This window comes from Furipterus horrens, unplaced genomic scaffold, assembly GCF_987537825.1.
Source record: "Furipterus horrens unplaced genomic scaffold, mFurHor1.1.pri manual_scaffold_3, whole genome shotgun sequence".
NCBI lineage: Eukaryota > Metazoa > Chordata > Mammalia > Chiroptera > Furipteridae > Furipterus > Furipterus horrens.
Genome location: NW_028327173.1, coordinates 29,345,253 through 29,360,910, shown reverse-complemented (window position 1 = coordinate 29,360,910; position 15,658 = coordinate 29,345,253). Strand labels below are relative to the sequence as shown.

General features: G+C 45.3%; 1 protein-coding gene and 1 pseudogene across 3 annotated transcripts in view; both read right to left on the bottom strand.

The window, feature by feature from the left end:
- The window catches only part of PTPRF (protein tyrosine phosphatase receptor type F), an 84,256-nt gene extending 84,013 nt beyond the window's left edge, over positions 1-243 (bottom strand). For all 3 annotated transcript variants that reach the window (XM_090269279.1, XM_090269281.1, XM_090269280.1), the window contains exon 1: positions 64-243. The gene's annotated coding sequence lies outside the window, so the exon portion shown is untranslated. The remainder of the gene's footprint in view (positions 1-63) is intronic.
- Positions 244-7,780: 7,537 nt separating this feature from the next.
- Positions 7,781-8,083, bottom strand: LOC150014751 (U6 snRNA-associated Sm-like protein LSm3 pseudogene; annotated as a pseudogene).
- Between the last annotated feature and the right edge of the window lie 7,575 nt (positions 8,084-15,658).

Genomic DNA, 15,658 nt, shown 5'->3' with positions numbered 1-15,658 from the left:
GCGGGGGGGAGTGGGGAAGGAACCGATGCGGAGGGGACTGGAAGGGGGCCCGGGGTTGCTCACCGCCTCTCCAGGGGCCGTCGGACCGCATGTCCCCCCCAAGCCGCTGGGACCGTTGCTCCCTCTCCTCTTCTTCTGCCGCCCCCGGGTCCCACTCCCTGGAGCTAGAGCCGAAGCCCGAGCTAGAGTCGGAGCCGGAGCCGGAGCCGCCGCCTCTGCCGTCGCCGCCACCGCTCCCGCCGCTCCCGCCGCTCCCGCCGCTCCCGCGCCAGCTCCAGCCGCGCGCCCCTGCTCGCGCCCGCGCCCGCGCCCGCGCCCCTGCCCCTGCCGTGCTCGTCCCCGGCGCCGCCCCTCCCCTCGTGCACTTTCGCTCGTAGAACCGCGGAGCCAAGTAGGCCCAGCGAGGCCACAACCCAAACCCGAGTGTACACCGACTGGAACTGCCAGTATTGAACCAGAACCCCAAAAATGAGCATGTACGGACCCAAACTCCCATACAAAGTCCAGATCCTATTAGTGGACTTCCCAATTCTAATATGACCCCCCCAAAAAATAATAATACGAATCCGATACTACCCCATTTCCTCCCCATACAGACCTGAACCTAATTTTGAGCCCTGACCAGCCCCCAAACTCAATATTGAATTCAAACCACTGAATCTGCCCTGAAATTGGCTCAAGTAATGATTTAAATCTGAAGCCCCATATTGAACCCAAATACTGATTCTGACTCTAAATCTCCTTGTCACCTCTAACTACCTAAGTTTGATAGGACCAATGCTGGCCCTTAAATGGACCCCAGTACTAGTTTGAGCCCCATACCTATATGAACCCTAATATCTAATAGCTGTTATGAACCTCAGTGTTCTCTCTTCTGAACCCCAAACCTCACATAAAACTCCAATCCCAGATCAATGCGAACACACTTTCTAATTTGGGATGTCCAATTCTTGAATCGAGATTGGGTCACCAGAAAGGGACCTAATGCAAATACCTCCAACCGCACCCATCCTTGGGGCCATTAAAGACCCTAACTTGACCTAACTCTAGTAATAATCTTGGAACCTAAGATTAATGAGATTGGCTTTGCAGAAACTTCATGCAAATCCACTTTATCCCCATACTCACCCTCTACTTCTCTGACCCGATGTCAACCCCAGCTAGAGGCTTGCCAACACCCCAATACTGATGTCAATTTCAAATCCTGCATTGGCCCTTGAATTCAAGACTTGAGAATGTCCCCCAAACCTGACATAAACCTTGTTATTAAGTTTCTGACTTCATATACCAAACTTACATGCTGACCCTATACATTTCTGGGCTAAACCAATAAGTTATGTGAAGATTTATTCTGAGACCTAACTCATAGGGACTTGGTGAGCTCCAAAGCTAGAGTCATACCTTGGCACCAAAGCCCGCAGCTTCGTACCCACCTTCCTAGTCCATGCCATCAGCAAACCAGTCCTCCCCTATCCACCACCTTGATGAAAAGTGGGGAACCTACCCCTCCTGCCCTAGGTCAGGTGAGAACCCCTGTGGAGTAACCCATCTCCTATGGGGCGTCTCTGTTGAGTTTGGGGGGTCAGATGAGAAATAAAGTTTGGGGATTGTTGGAGGCCCTGGATTCAGGAATCACAGTGTAATGTACAGGGCAGGGGTGGAGGTGGGGTCTAAGGATCCAGGCTGAGGGGTCAAATTCTGGTTATCACCAAATTCACTGCCTGCTTTTGCCCAGGCCTAAGATTCAGAAACAGTGCGTGTGCGCCCCCTGGTGTGTGAGAAGGGGATGGGACTGGCTCCTGTGATTCTGGGCAAACAATTAGGTCCAGATGACGAACGAATCAAAAATGAATATTCCCAGTCAGTGTTTTTTTTACCCATTGGTAATTTTGGTGTACTGTGGGGGAGGTATTGACATTTTTATGCATCTTTATACATTTTTGCCAGTGTTTCAGAATTTAGGCCGGGTTTAGGTTTTTGTTTTGGGGTTTCCCCCTCCCTTCCAATTTAACAAAGCATACTTTTCAGCCAGTTATGCCTGCTCATTTGCTGACTTGTGAAAACAGTCCTTGCCCTTGGCTTCAATGGCCCAGACGCTCCTCAGTCTCCTGTACCGCGTCCTGCTCCTCCCGACGGCTCTCCTAGCCTGCCCCTCCCCATCCCCCCTTCTCCCTGGACCACCTCAACCACCAACGACCATATACCGATGACTTCTAAATCTTTGTCTCCAGTCTGGGCTTCTCTTCGGAGCTGGGGGCCCACAGAACCACTCTCTGCATGTCCCTCATGTAAACTGAATTCACTCTCTCTCCCACCGAGATCTGCTGGCTGGGCCAGAAATACCTTCTTCTGCAGCCCCATTGAATCAGTCACAAGTTCTGCAAACCTTGAAAACACAGAAAGAGACTGGAGACCATGTGGCTCTGTGAAGAACACATCATAGAGGAGGGAGAGGGGGAGAGAATGAGAAGAGGAAGGGAGGGCATGGGGGAGGGGGAGAGAGACAGAGACAGAGTTTCAGACTTTGGGGTTTCAGACCACACAAAACCAAGTTGGTCATAAAATCTTTTGCACATAGTCATAGAAAAACACCTCTTAAGACTTGCTCTCTCTTGAGTGGGTTTCAGTACCTTGAAACCAGTGGTACCAGTTTAGAACCCTTACTCCTACCTGGAAACCATCCCTAACCCCTGGCTGGTTTGGGGACTCACCTGCTGAAGCTCTAAGCATTAGGTGTCACCACTACCTGTACCTGTGTCTGGCCCTCCACCCCACATACTGTGGGTTCCTTGAGGGCAGGAGGGATGAGCCTGCCTCATCCACTGCCACATCCCAGTGGCTAGCATGGGACCTGACACACAGTAGGTGGTTAATACACACATGTTAAAGAAATGAACAGGTAGATTTTCTCCTTCTATGCTCAGGGACCCATCAGACATAAGTGTTAGGTGGGGGAAAGTTCCCTGACTGAGCCTCAGAGCTTGCCCACACCTGGGCCTTCTGTAGGTCTAGCATGAGCTGAAGAGGGTGTTTCCTGACTTGCATGCGCGCTAGCCTGGCATCTCGGTAGGTTTGCAGCTCTGGCAGCCCAGCTCCCTCTGCTCAGCACTGCTGGTCTGTGAACATAACACTTGGAAGGTCAGTGGGCCAGGAACCTTACACTCCCGTAGATGAAGTCGGCAGACCCACTCACTGCTGTGCTGACCAGGCTCTTGCTTCAAGCCCCACAGGACACAGACCCCCACTGGTCTGTAGCCCCTGCTCACTCATCTTTCGGTACCACCTGCGGTCAAGGGTTTGCTGAGGCAGAGTGCGAGAACGCCTGTGAGCAGGCTGCCCAGGTCGCAGCACGCCCCGCACCTGGAACTGGACACAAGGCTGAGATGAGAAATCAGAGGCCCAGGCCCCAGGACCACACGGAGATTAACCTCAGGGGACTGGGCCTGTGAGAGCACGATGGCAGCAGAAGGAGAGGAGCCAGGGCTTTGTTCAGACTGCCAAACTCTGCCCATGGGGTCCACGGGGTCTGACCTGCTGCCCTGCCTCTGGGCCCGACGGGGAGGGATGTCCTTGTGCTCATCTGTGAAGGCCGAGTGGTACCACATGGCAGTTCTGTGTCTGCCACATTCCAGCCCCAGGGTCCAGGGTGAGGGGAGAGCCAGATGTCAGCTCCCTCTCACTGTTCACCCTTTGTCCGGGTCCTGGGCCCACTGGATACTCTGCTCAAGCTCATGATGTAAATACATCTCTGAGTTGGTCTAAATCAAATTAAATTAAACTTGAGTCCCTTCCTTAACAAGATTGGCAAGAATTTCATATCACTCACAGGTCTCCTTCACCTCCCTCCCATTGTCCAAGAACTCCAAAGGTGGTCAGTCTGTGCTCCACAGCCTTGTAGGCAAAGGCTGAGGTCTTTTTAGGACCACTGCTGCTGTTGCAGACACTAGCTGTCACTGCCAGGGGGCTTCCATTGTTTGTCCTCCATCTGCAGGACCTCACTTGTCCAGCCAGGTCCTTAGGATGGGGACCTGCCCCACCACTGTTTTCATTCCAGGTTTTTTCTTTTCTTTCTCTTTCTTTCTCTTTCTTTCTTTCTTTCTTTCCTTCTTCTTTCTCTCTCTCTCTCTCTTTTCTTTCTTTCTTTCTGTCTTTCTTTTTCTTTTTTTCTTGATTTTATTTATTTATTTTTTAGAGAGAGGGGAAGGGAGGGGAGAAAGAAAAGGAGAAAAACATTGATGAGAGAGAGGAACATTGATTGGTTGCCTCTCGCACGTGCCTCAACCAGGAACTGAACCTGCAACCCAGGCATGTGCCCTGACAGGAAGGGAATCGAAATGGCCACCTTTCGGTGTCTGCCCCCTCCTCCCCTAGCACACACACACACACTGGAGGGCAGGAGGGACAAGGCTCCCTCATGCACCGCCATATCCCAGTGGCCAGCATGGGGCCTGACACAGTAGGTGCTCGATACATCTTAGGCTCTTTCAAGGGGGCTACTGCTGCAGACCTGCAAAGTTGCAGGCCTCAGTCCTTGGCATTGGTAGTGACACACAGCCACTTTCTTGGGGGGCCATGTCAGGGTGGGATAGGGGTGCCTGTTCTGCCCCTCACTTCCATGCTAGAGAGTCAGCTCCCTAAGACACAGTGGAGCTCTCCCTCTTAGCCAGTGAGAAGGAGCTCTGACACCAGGAAGGCAAAACAGTCTGTTTACCTTCTCAGGTGTGGGGTGGGAGAAAAAAAAGGCCCAAGCCTCAGAGCACAAAGCCCAGCTAAGACCTTTCATTCCTTCCTGATGAGTCACTGGGGGCGGGGGGGCCAGGAGACAGGAGTTGATTTCTCAATAGAACACTCTGCTGGTGACTTCAGCTCAAGCTTCACTGAGCAAACAGCAGCCACCAGAGAGGACTTCCTCCTCCCCCAGTACCAAACCCACCCACGTCTAGGCCTTCTTCTCTGGTTCCCAGGAGGATGGGCCCCGCCACAGTGGGGGCTGATCCCCAAGATGCTTTGGCTCCTCCAGAATTTCACTTTTCTCCCTTCACCCCTCTCACCCTCTTTGCTCTATCATTCCCATATGCTCATAGTTATTCTTAATTCTTTCCCATCCTAAAAAATAATCTGCTTTCATAACCTCCCCATAACCAGAGTAGGAGAGACTGAGCATTTCTCTGCTCTTCTCACAACAAATCCAAGAGCTGCTTATACATGAAGCCTCCACTCTTCCGTCTCCTGCTCACACTCAGCCCACTACAGCCAGCTTTTGGGACCGACACTCCACCGAAATTGCTCTTGATGTAATGACTATTCACCTCCGTTTTGCCAAATCTGATGACTGCGCCTCTGTTTTCAGCTTAGTGGACTGTTCAGTGGCCTTTGCTACTTCCTGCCATCTGCCGGGGTCACTTCAGTGCCAGAGAAGGCAGGCCATCTCCTGCAGGCCACCTGGGCCGCCCATTCGTACCATCACACATTGGGCCTTGGCCCCCGCCAGAACCACACCTTTGCTGCTCCCACCTTGCTCATGGAATCCCAAGATAACTATTCAGTCTTATCAGACTTCTTTCCTGTTGACCTCTTCGTGTTCTGATGTATCAGTTCTCTCCTTCTTTCCCTTTTCTTCTTGTCCAACTTAGATGCCAAGGCCCAGCATTTTAATAATTAGCTTGTTAATATCCGAAGTTCCTTGGCCTCTCTGCCTTTTGATCATATCTGTCTGGCAAATCCCCAGCTCCAGATGAGCCGTCCTGCCTGCTTTGTTGTGCCATGCTAAGCAGCCAAATGACTCCACAGGTCAGATTGATGTTCCCATAAATCATAGCCGTTGACTGCAATTGGGCCCTGGACACACTTCTCCAGTTATCTTGGAACCTCACTCTCTGCCATGACTCTTTCTAACCTTCCTCTTTCAACCTCCATTTCCTCACTGGCAGACATGACCTTGCCTCCTCCCTTATAGAGAGAATTAAAGCCACCAGACAGGAACTCGCCCAGTTACCCACTTGCACATTTGCACATCTCCCTACATCTGTCCCCTCTCCTGATGTTGCATTAATGAAAGTACCCCTTCTCCTACCTCAGGCCGGTGCTCCTGTCCATCCTTGATTCGCTCCTCTTGGTTCTCAGGCACCTCACTCTATCCATAATCCCCACCCTCTCTGAGCACTGAATCCCACCCTCTCGATTGGATTCTTCCCATCCTCCTGCTTCCCCCAACCTTAGCTCCAGCTTCCTTCCCCACTCCCTGTCATTAGAGCATTCCCATTCACTCCAACATTCAGCCAAATTTGGCTTTCACCTCCCACAGCTGCCCTGAAACATAATGCTTGAGCTATGACCTCCATGTCTCAAAATTGGATAGGCATTATTTTTTTCAGTATTTATTTTTTAGACCTTTCAATTACTGCTTTCTTAAAGCACCAGCTTCTTTGACCTCTTTGGCACCATAGTCTCCTGATTCGTCTCTTAACTCCTTGGTCTCCTTCTCAGGCTCCTTTGCGCAGTCACCCCTCTCTATTCAGCCACTAAATGCTAATGTTCCTCAAGGCACATTCCTAGGCCTTTGCCCTCTCTCACTGTGGACTTTCTCCCTGGTGATCTCATCCATGCCTATGGCTTTGATTACAATCCATTTGGTGGTGATTCACACCCTTACGTCTCCTGCCTGGAGAACTTCCTGTCTCAGCTCCCAACCAATGGGAGCCTAGTCCACTGCCTAGTAAAAGTCTGTATCTCAGTGTCTCAAAGGCATCTCAATCCCAACACGTCCACAACCTAACTCATGATCCTCACTCTGTGACACTTTTCCAGTGTTGTCTGCCTCACTGAATTTGTCACCTAACAGGCAAGCCAGAATCCTGGAACCATCACCAATTCCTATTAATTTTACCTCCAAAGCATCTCTTTAATCTGCCCCCTTCTCTTCATCTCTACTGATACCTCATTGGTCCAAGCTATTATTACTTTCTTTTTTTTTTTTTTGCATTTAAAAGAATTTTAAAAAGGGAAGCCTAAAATTTAATTTAAATTTAAAAATATTAGAAATTGCCTGAAAAAAATAAATCAGTGGAGCAAATTAACTCCTAAAAGAGAGGACTGCATCTTGGTGATCACATTTATTGGAAGGGTTGGAGGAAAATAAAAATGTCATTTAATGTAAGATTTTGTGAGTTATCTGCAAATCAACTCGTTTCAGGAGTGGAAGAATCCTCAGTCATTTTTTAAAACTTTAATTATTTATTTATTTATTTTTAGAGCAAGGAGAAGGGAAGGAGAAAGAGAGGGAGAGAAACAGCAATCAGTTGCCTTCTGAACATACTTGGACCAGGGATTGAACCCACAACCCAGGCATGTGCCCAGACGGGGAATTAAACCAGCAACCAGTCAGTCAGTCTGCAGGATTACACCCAATCAACTGAACCACACCAGCCAGAGCCTTGGCCATTTCTTAATATCAAAGTTTACCACCCTGACTGATGTGGCTCCGTTGGTTTGTACATTGTCCTGTAAACTGAAAGGTCACAGGTTTTATTCCCAGTCAGGGCATGTGCCTGGGTTTCAGTTCAATCCCTTGGTCCAGGACCCGTACAAGAGGCAATTGATATTTCTCTCTCATATCGATGTTTCTCTCCCTCTCCCTTTCCATCCCTTCCCCTCTCTCTCAAATCAATAAGCATATCCTCTGGGGGGAAAACTACGCAGGTTTCCCTTTTGAATAGCTTCTACATTTAAAGAAACAATCATACAAAGTCTCCTAATTTTCATACAGGATGAATTCTTTGCTTCATCCAACTCTCAATGGAGGGACAACTAGCACAACACCATCTCCCCAGAAAAAGAGCATCAGGATATTCCTATTTGTTGATTTATATATCTCTTCATATGTTTTTTCACCAATTTCTGTAGTAGGCAGTTTCTTCCACATCTCTCAATATTATATTTAAATGTTGATCATAAGCATGTAATCTATCTCAAAGCTGTCACTTCTCATTTTCACATAAATTTGCTCATCCAGGCTGAGCCTGAGAAGATCCAGGGGCTTTGCTGCTGTGTTGGTAGTTTGTTGCTGGTCTACATCTTCCTCCATGTTTCAAATCCCTATTATTACCTCTTACCTGGACTCCTTCAGTGCCTCCTAACTGATCTTTTTTTTTAAAGATTTTATTTATTTATTTATTTTTAGAGAGACGGGAAGGAAGGAGAAAGAGGGAGAGAAACATCAATGTGTGGTTGTCTCTTACACACTCTCAACTGGGGTCCTGGGTCTGCAACCCAGGCATGAGCCCTGACTGAGAATCAAACTGGTGACCCTCTAGTTCACAGGCCAGCACTCAATTCACTGAGCCATACCAGCCAGGGCCCGAACTAATCTTACTTACTGCATCCCCTCTGCTCTTCTTCAGTCTTATCTTGTCATTCCCCCTTTAAAACCTCTAATGGCTTCCCATTGCTCCTGGGATAAAGAGCCAGCTCTTTAACTCCTTAAATGCCCACCCCTTGCCTACCTTCTGCCAACATTTAGCATCACACTTCCCCTTCCTAGTTCCCTCCAGCTTCCTTTCAATTCCTGAAACACACATGTGCCCTAACCTCAACCCCCACCACTTCACCTTTTAGCTCATTCTTCACTTCTGGCTCAAGCATTACCTCTTTGAAGCATCCTTCCCTGGCCTTTAGTCTAGACACTTTAACAGAGCCCTGTTTCTTCCATCGCAAATCCTGTTAATTTTACCTCCAAAACATCTCTTTAATCTGCCCCCTCCTCTTCATCTCTACTGATACCTCACTGATCCAAGCTATTATTACTTTTTTTTTTTTTTTTGCATTTAAAAGAATTTTAAAAAGGGAAGCATCAAATTTAATTGTGAGTTATCTGCAAATCAACTCATTTCAGGAGTGGAAGAATCCTCAGTCATTTCTTAAAACTTTATATATTTATTTATTTTTAGAGGCAGGGGAAGGGAAGGAGAAAGATAGGGAGAGAAACATCAATCAGTTGCCTTCCAAACACACTCGGACCAGGGATTGAACCCACAATCCAGGCATGTGCCCTCACTGGGAATTGAACCAGAAGCAACTATTCAGTTTGCATGATGACACCCAATCAACTGAACCACACTAGTCAGAGCCTTGCCATTTCTTAATATCAAAGTTTACCATTTCTTCCATGCATGATGATGCATACACATCTCTCTGGGACCCCAGCCCTGTGTGGAAGGTGGTGGGGTCCATGGCAGTTCCAGGCAATGTGGGCAACAGGATTCAGGAGTGTTGTGGGGGCTTTGGCCAGGAGCCTGGCACTGCATAGGTGTGTCTCATGGACACCTCCAGGTTTCCAAGGACTCCTCTTATGCTGCCGACACCACAAAGGCCACAGTCAGGACAGACCAAGTGCTGGGGGCAGCCTGGCATTTGAAGGCACACAGACCTAATCTGAATTATACCCATGGCACTTACTAGCTGTTCAGTCTTGAATAAATTAGTATTCTCTCTAAGCCTCAGTTTCCTCTTCTGTAAAAGGGGAGTACTACTTACTTCAGCATTGTAAGAATGACACAAAACTGTGTTCATAAAGAGCTTTACCAGAGCTTTTCTTCACAGGTTCTTGAAAATAGAAGCTATTTGATGATTATTAGAATTAGCATAATTAAGCCTCTAATAGCACAGGCTTGGAGGACCATTTAAAAGCTAATCCCACTGGGCCCCATATCCTGGTAATCCTCAACCAGTGTCTAAATGAGAGTCTGATTCATCATCTATCAACCTTCTGCACTTCCTCTCTCCTGATCCAGCTTCCTGCTGCTCCCTCCCCAGCCTTCCCCTGGTGCCCTCCAGAAGCCTTCAGCCCCTTCCCAGGTCCCTCCGCTAGCCCCTGCCTAACTGAGCACCCAGCAACTGTCTCCAGGGAAGATGCCATTCTTCCAACCACAGAGTAAGGAGGAGGGACGGAGCCTTCTGTGCTCTTACGAGTCACTCCCAGATCATTATTCCTTCAGCCTCATGGAAAAATTCCTGCTCATTTAAGGCTCATGCCATCTGGCTCTTGCAATTCATTCATTCAATCAAGATTTATTGAGTGCTCTTTCCCTCTCTTTCTCTACTTTACTTTCTTTCAGAAAGGATTTAGGTGACATAAAATACATGCAATGCAATGTGCATGGTACATAGTAGGACTATCTCTGTGTTTTTAAATAAATGAATACATTAAAAAATGTTACACAGATGTTCACCTCTCCCCAATTACCCCTTCAGGTGGGTTTCATCTAATACAAACAGAGAAGTATCAGGTTCGGTTTTAGACATCCCCTGAGTTCTGAGTTGTTCAACTGGGGGCTGGTCCACCATTTTAAATGTTCTAATTTCTTCAGGGGATCGCATCTCATAATGCTGGTCACCACTTGGAGTCTGGGATGTAGGTACCTCAAGAAAACTTTGTTTTCTCTCCAAGAACCCCAGAAAAGAGGTAGGTGTGGAGCAGACCCTCTGCCTCTTCACCACGGCACATTTTTATTCTCCCCAAGGCCATCTTATGAGGGTGGGCTTCCATCTGTGATTTGCTTTAATGAAGAGTAAGCCAGCTTTTAAAAAATTACAAGGTAGAAAGAGAAAATTATGGCTGGGTAATAAGTAGGATTTCCTCGGGGACCAAGGAGAAAAATATCTCAAGAGTCAAATGCTAAATTCACTCTCTTATCCTGTATTATTCAGCTACTCTCTGGACTCCATCCTTCCTCAACGTTCTCTCGCAACTTACTTTCAAAAAATCCATTCTTTCCTCACCAGGATGGGGTGTATCTCCCCAGATCCCATTCAGTTCCCCAAGTCAAGCTAACTCATGAGTCACGTCTACAGGGCTCATCAAGTTGATCAGTATGTTTGAGTTGGCACCTCCTCCCAAAGATCACACTTGGGGAGGAGGGCATTGGCATCCTACATTCCATCCTTCAAGGTGGGTTTCTTTTCTTCAAGAGCTTTCTTTTCAATATTCAATATCCATACTGGTTTCCTTAAATATTGAACCTGCTAAACAAATACACTCATACCCATAGCTCAAAGACAGACATTACTTCTTAGGTCTAGTACAGTCTAAAGTCATATTGAGAAAGGAAATAATTTCTTAACTGCCTCTTAATTAGCAGTGATTCTTCCCTTTTCCCTGGGAATCAGTAAATCCGATTATTGTGGCAAGCATTAGAATGTCTGCTCCTTTCTTGATCCCCTTTGGGATGTGTTCGAATAAGAATATGGTCATAGTCCCTTTAATGACGTTGCAATGATTCTCACAAAAGAGGCTTTGATTACTTGATTTTAGGAAGCCTCAATTACATTCTTGCCAAGAGTTAATATCAATTTAGGGAGAAAGGAGATGACCTGTTCTCCCTGTTAAGTAAACCTAAAGGTAAGTGTATGAAGAAACTGAGAGAGAAAAAAAGCAAAACAAGAAGAGTAATTAAGACAGTATGATACTGGCATAAGGAGAGAACATACAAATCAATGGAACAGAACTGAAAGTCTAGAAATAAACCCTTACATTTATGGTCAATTGATTTTTGATGAAGATGCCAAGGCAACTCAATGGAAAAAGGATAGTTTTTTCAACAAATTGTTCTGGCACAACTGGAAACTCATATGCAAAAATATTAATTTAGACTTTTACTCCATGCCATATTTAAAAAATTAACTCAAAATGGGTCATAGATCTAAATGTAAGAACCAAAACAATAAAATTCTTAGAAAAAAACATAGGAGTAAAACTCCATGACCTTGAATTAGCACAAGTAGTATAAGAAAAACCAATAAGTTGGACTTCATAAAAATTAAAAACTTTTCAATTAAAAAAGAAAAAAGATCACTAAGAAAATGAAAAAAAGTCACAGAGGAGAAAATATTTGTAAAACTTATGTCTGATAAAAGGATTTGCATCCAGAATATAGAAAGAACTCTTATAACTCAATAATAAGACAAATAACTCAATTTAAAAATAGGCAAAAGAATTAAACAAACTTTTCACCAAACACATATATGAATGGCCAAAAAGTACATGAAAAGATGCTCATCATTAGTCTGCAGGGAAATGCAAATTAAAACCACTGCACACCCACTAGAATGGCTATAATAAAAAAGACAGGCAATAACAAGTGTTGATGAGGATGTGGAGAAACTAGAGCCTCACACATTCGTTGCTTGTGGGAATGTGAAATGGTGCAGCACTTGGGAAAACAGTTTGGCAGATTCTTAACATAAATTTACCATGTGACCCAGCAATTTCACTTCTAGGTATCTGCCCAAGAGAAATGAAAACATATGTCTACAGAAGGGCTTATATGTAAAAGTTCATAGCAGCAGTATTCATAAGAGTCAAAAAAGTAGAAACAACTCAGATGTTTATCAACTGGAGTATGAATAAATAAAATGTTTATCCATATAGTAGTATACTATTTGTTAATAAAAAGCACAAACTACTGATAGAGTCTACAGATGAACTTCAAAAACATTAAACTCAGTGAAAAAAGCCAAGCACAAAAGATCACATATTACATGATTCCATTTATATAAAATGTCCAGGAAAAGCAAACCTACATCAGACAGCAAGCAGGTTGCAGTGGTTGCCCATGGGAATGTGGAGTGTCTAGAAATGAGCACAAGGATTCTTTTGGGGCTGATAGAAATGTTTTGTGATGATAGTTGCACAACATTGTCTATTTACTACAAATCGTTAAACGATCCACTAAAAAAAAACAGACAACAGGATAGGAAAGAGATAAATGGAACTGAAGGCGATGCTAGTATCCAAGGGCACACATGGGTAGAGGTGGGCTCTAAATTTGGCTGAGCTTCCCAATAGCCAAAGGAAAAAGGAAACATCGAGTATGCAACTCACAGTGTCTTTGAGATTCAAAACAAAAAGAAACTAACTAGTTGTTTAGGAGAGGCTTTGTTTTTTTCAGTCCTGAGACCTGACAAAAATTTTTCCTAGTGAGAGGAAAAATATATAAACTAGTCAACATGCTGCTTACTACCCTACAACCAATTTAATTTCCAGGGGTCTTTTTTTTTTTGACAGTTTCATATGTCCTTCATTGTCAGTGGTGGAATTAGGCTAGACTATGCTGTCCAATATATATGCTCACTACAATAATTAAAATTAAATAATTTTAGAAATTTAGTTTCTCAATTACCCTGGCCACATTCCAAGTGCTCAATAACCACATAGGCTAGTGGCTGCCACTTTGGACAGTGCATCTGTAGAGCATTCCTATCACTGCAGAAAGTTCTTTTGGTAGTGCTAGGCTGGAGAGTAGCTTAGTAAAAACACTGAAAAGTCTGGACTTCGGAATGTTGGTGAAGGAGTGATTCTGTCCCAACTTTGTCAGGGGCAGAACTTTCAATCTACTTTCATAACTTCACACATTTAGTACAGGGGCAGAAAGATGGGTTGGGGATAGGAGTGGAAATTTCATTTAAAAAAATAGGACACCATTTGACATAAATATGTTTTGGCTTTTTCTAACATTTGCACATGGAGTGGTAGCATAAACTGAGACCCTACTGGGGCTACTCCAGGGACAATATTTGGTTAGTTTAGCTGCTTAGCTAAATGACTGGGCTTTTGTTTTGAAAGCATTCTTTGGCTGCCTTTTCTTCTGCTGATTGGTCTATTTAGACTGGCAGGATTTTGATATACAAAACAGGAAAGAGCCAGAGCCAGCCTGGCAGGGGGAGGCTGGGTGACAGAAGGGAGGAAGAGAAGAGGATGGGTCCTGCCTTGGGAAGAGGTGCTGCAGAAGCAGGATCTGAGGGGATTTTGCCATGTGGGGTCATGCAACCTTCTCTTCCAGCTCTTAAAAAAACTTCTGGTCAAATGCCAGTCGGGGGATTTCACAGTGTGTAGAGGCTGACTGCCAGTCCCGCAGAGAGCAGCGGAAGCAGTGGCTCACGGACATCCAGTCCTGCGGGGGTTAAAAACTGGGTCTTGTCTGGGATGTTTTACTTAATAGGGGATACTCGGCTGCATCTTGGATTAAATCATACATCTCAAACGCCAGAGCACAACCTCACTATGACTGCCAAGCATGCAGATTTACAGCACAAAGAAATGAAGATTGATCAGGCTTGAGCTGTAATGAAATTTGGAATCCCATTTCAAAGTCAGGGGAAAATTGTGGAAACTACTCTGAGATAGAAGTAACAGCTGTGGTGATGCAAGGTCCCCTCTGGGCCTGTGTCTGCCTTCCTGAAGCATGGGACATACAAAGACCAGAGTGACAAAAGGAGCGTGTGGCCATGTGACACCTAACAGGGGAGACAGCAGCTCTTTCTGCATAATAACACACAGACCAGATGCCAAGAGGAGACTGATATTAGTGGCATGAAAGGTCTGTCTTTCTGTTAGATACTCTACCAATCAGCGGTCTTCATTCCCATCCTCACCCCCTTTTCACCTGAAGTGAAACCAGACAGAACTGAAGAACTGACAGCAGGTACCAGAGTCCAAGGAGGCAGGCTTCTGCAGGAGGGAAGGGAGGGGCTTGTAGGACGCAAACTGGTGGAGCCGAAGAAGAGAGTGAGAGGGTTCGGAAGGTTTTCTTTTCCCCCTAGTGTTGAGAGGGTGGTCATTTTGGGTGCACTGAGATCCTGCACGAAAAGGCCCTTGCTTACTGAGGTGCTGTTGCGGTCCAGCCACCCCTGAAAGCAGTTCTCTGCATACTCTCTCTACTAGTCCAATGCAAAACTCAAGCCAGAAGTCAACATCGATTTTGTACATTTTCCTGTGCTTTAAGTGTGTTTTTTCCTGGCTAATAGTACACTTGTTTAAGTAAACTGTGCTTCTCCCTCTCTTTCACATTTAGAGTGCAGTGTTGGAGTGAAAACCACGCAGTATGGACCAAGGCCAGTGTCAGCTGTGACCAGACCCCACCATTGATCTGAGCCAGTGTGCTCCACTGTGGCATCCGGGAAACAGTAAATTAATCCTGTACTAATGGGCTGATCCATCTGGCCTTAGCCTCTCTCACCACTTCACCTTGAAAGGTGTATTAGTCAGGATTTTTTCCACTGCACATGGCAGAGAAAGTGTAAAAGTCTAAGGTGTAAAAGAAAAAGTTTAAATTCTCCATTGGGTTTTTAAATGTTTTCTTCTGTAGCCAGTATTGGCTTTTCTTGCATAACTCCTGCAAAGGAAAAAGAACTTAAAGACACTTTTTGCAAAGGCCAAGAAACTCTACACTCTGATACTGCCAGTTGATTTAAATAAAGCAAGAGCACTGATGTCATTCTCATCAGGTTAAATATTAAATGGAAAGTTCAATTTCCTATAACAACTTACAATAAGTAAATACAATTTTCTACAATAAACAAGCATCATAGTCTCAAGGTTAAGGGTTATAAAACAATAAACCATTGTAGTTAGAGTAGAATATTATAGGAGAGCTTCTTGCATACAAACTACTCAATTTCATCATCACAAGATACAAAGGAACAAATATGAAATAAGATCTTAACTGTATATGATTAACTCTCTCTCTTCCCTGTACCTTTCATTTTTTAAATATAATTTATTTATTATACTCTTAAAATTGTCCCAATTTTCCCCCCTTTGCTCCCCTCCACCAGTACTCACCTTCCCTCCAGCAATCCACCCCTCTCCCACTTAGTTCATGTC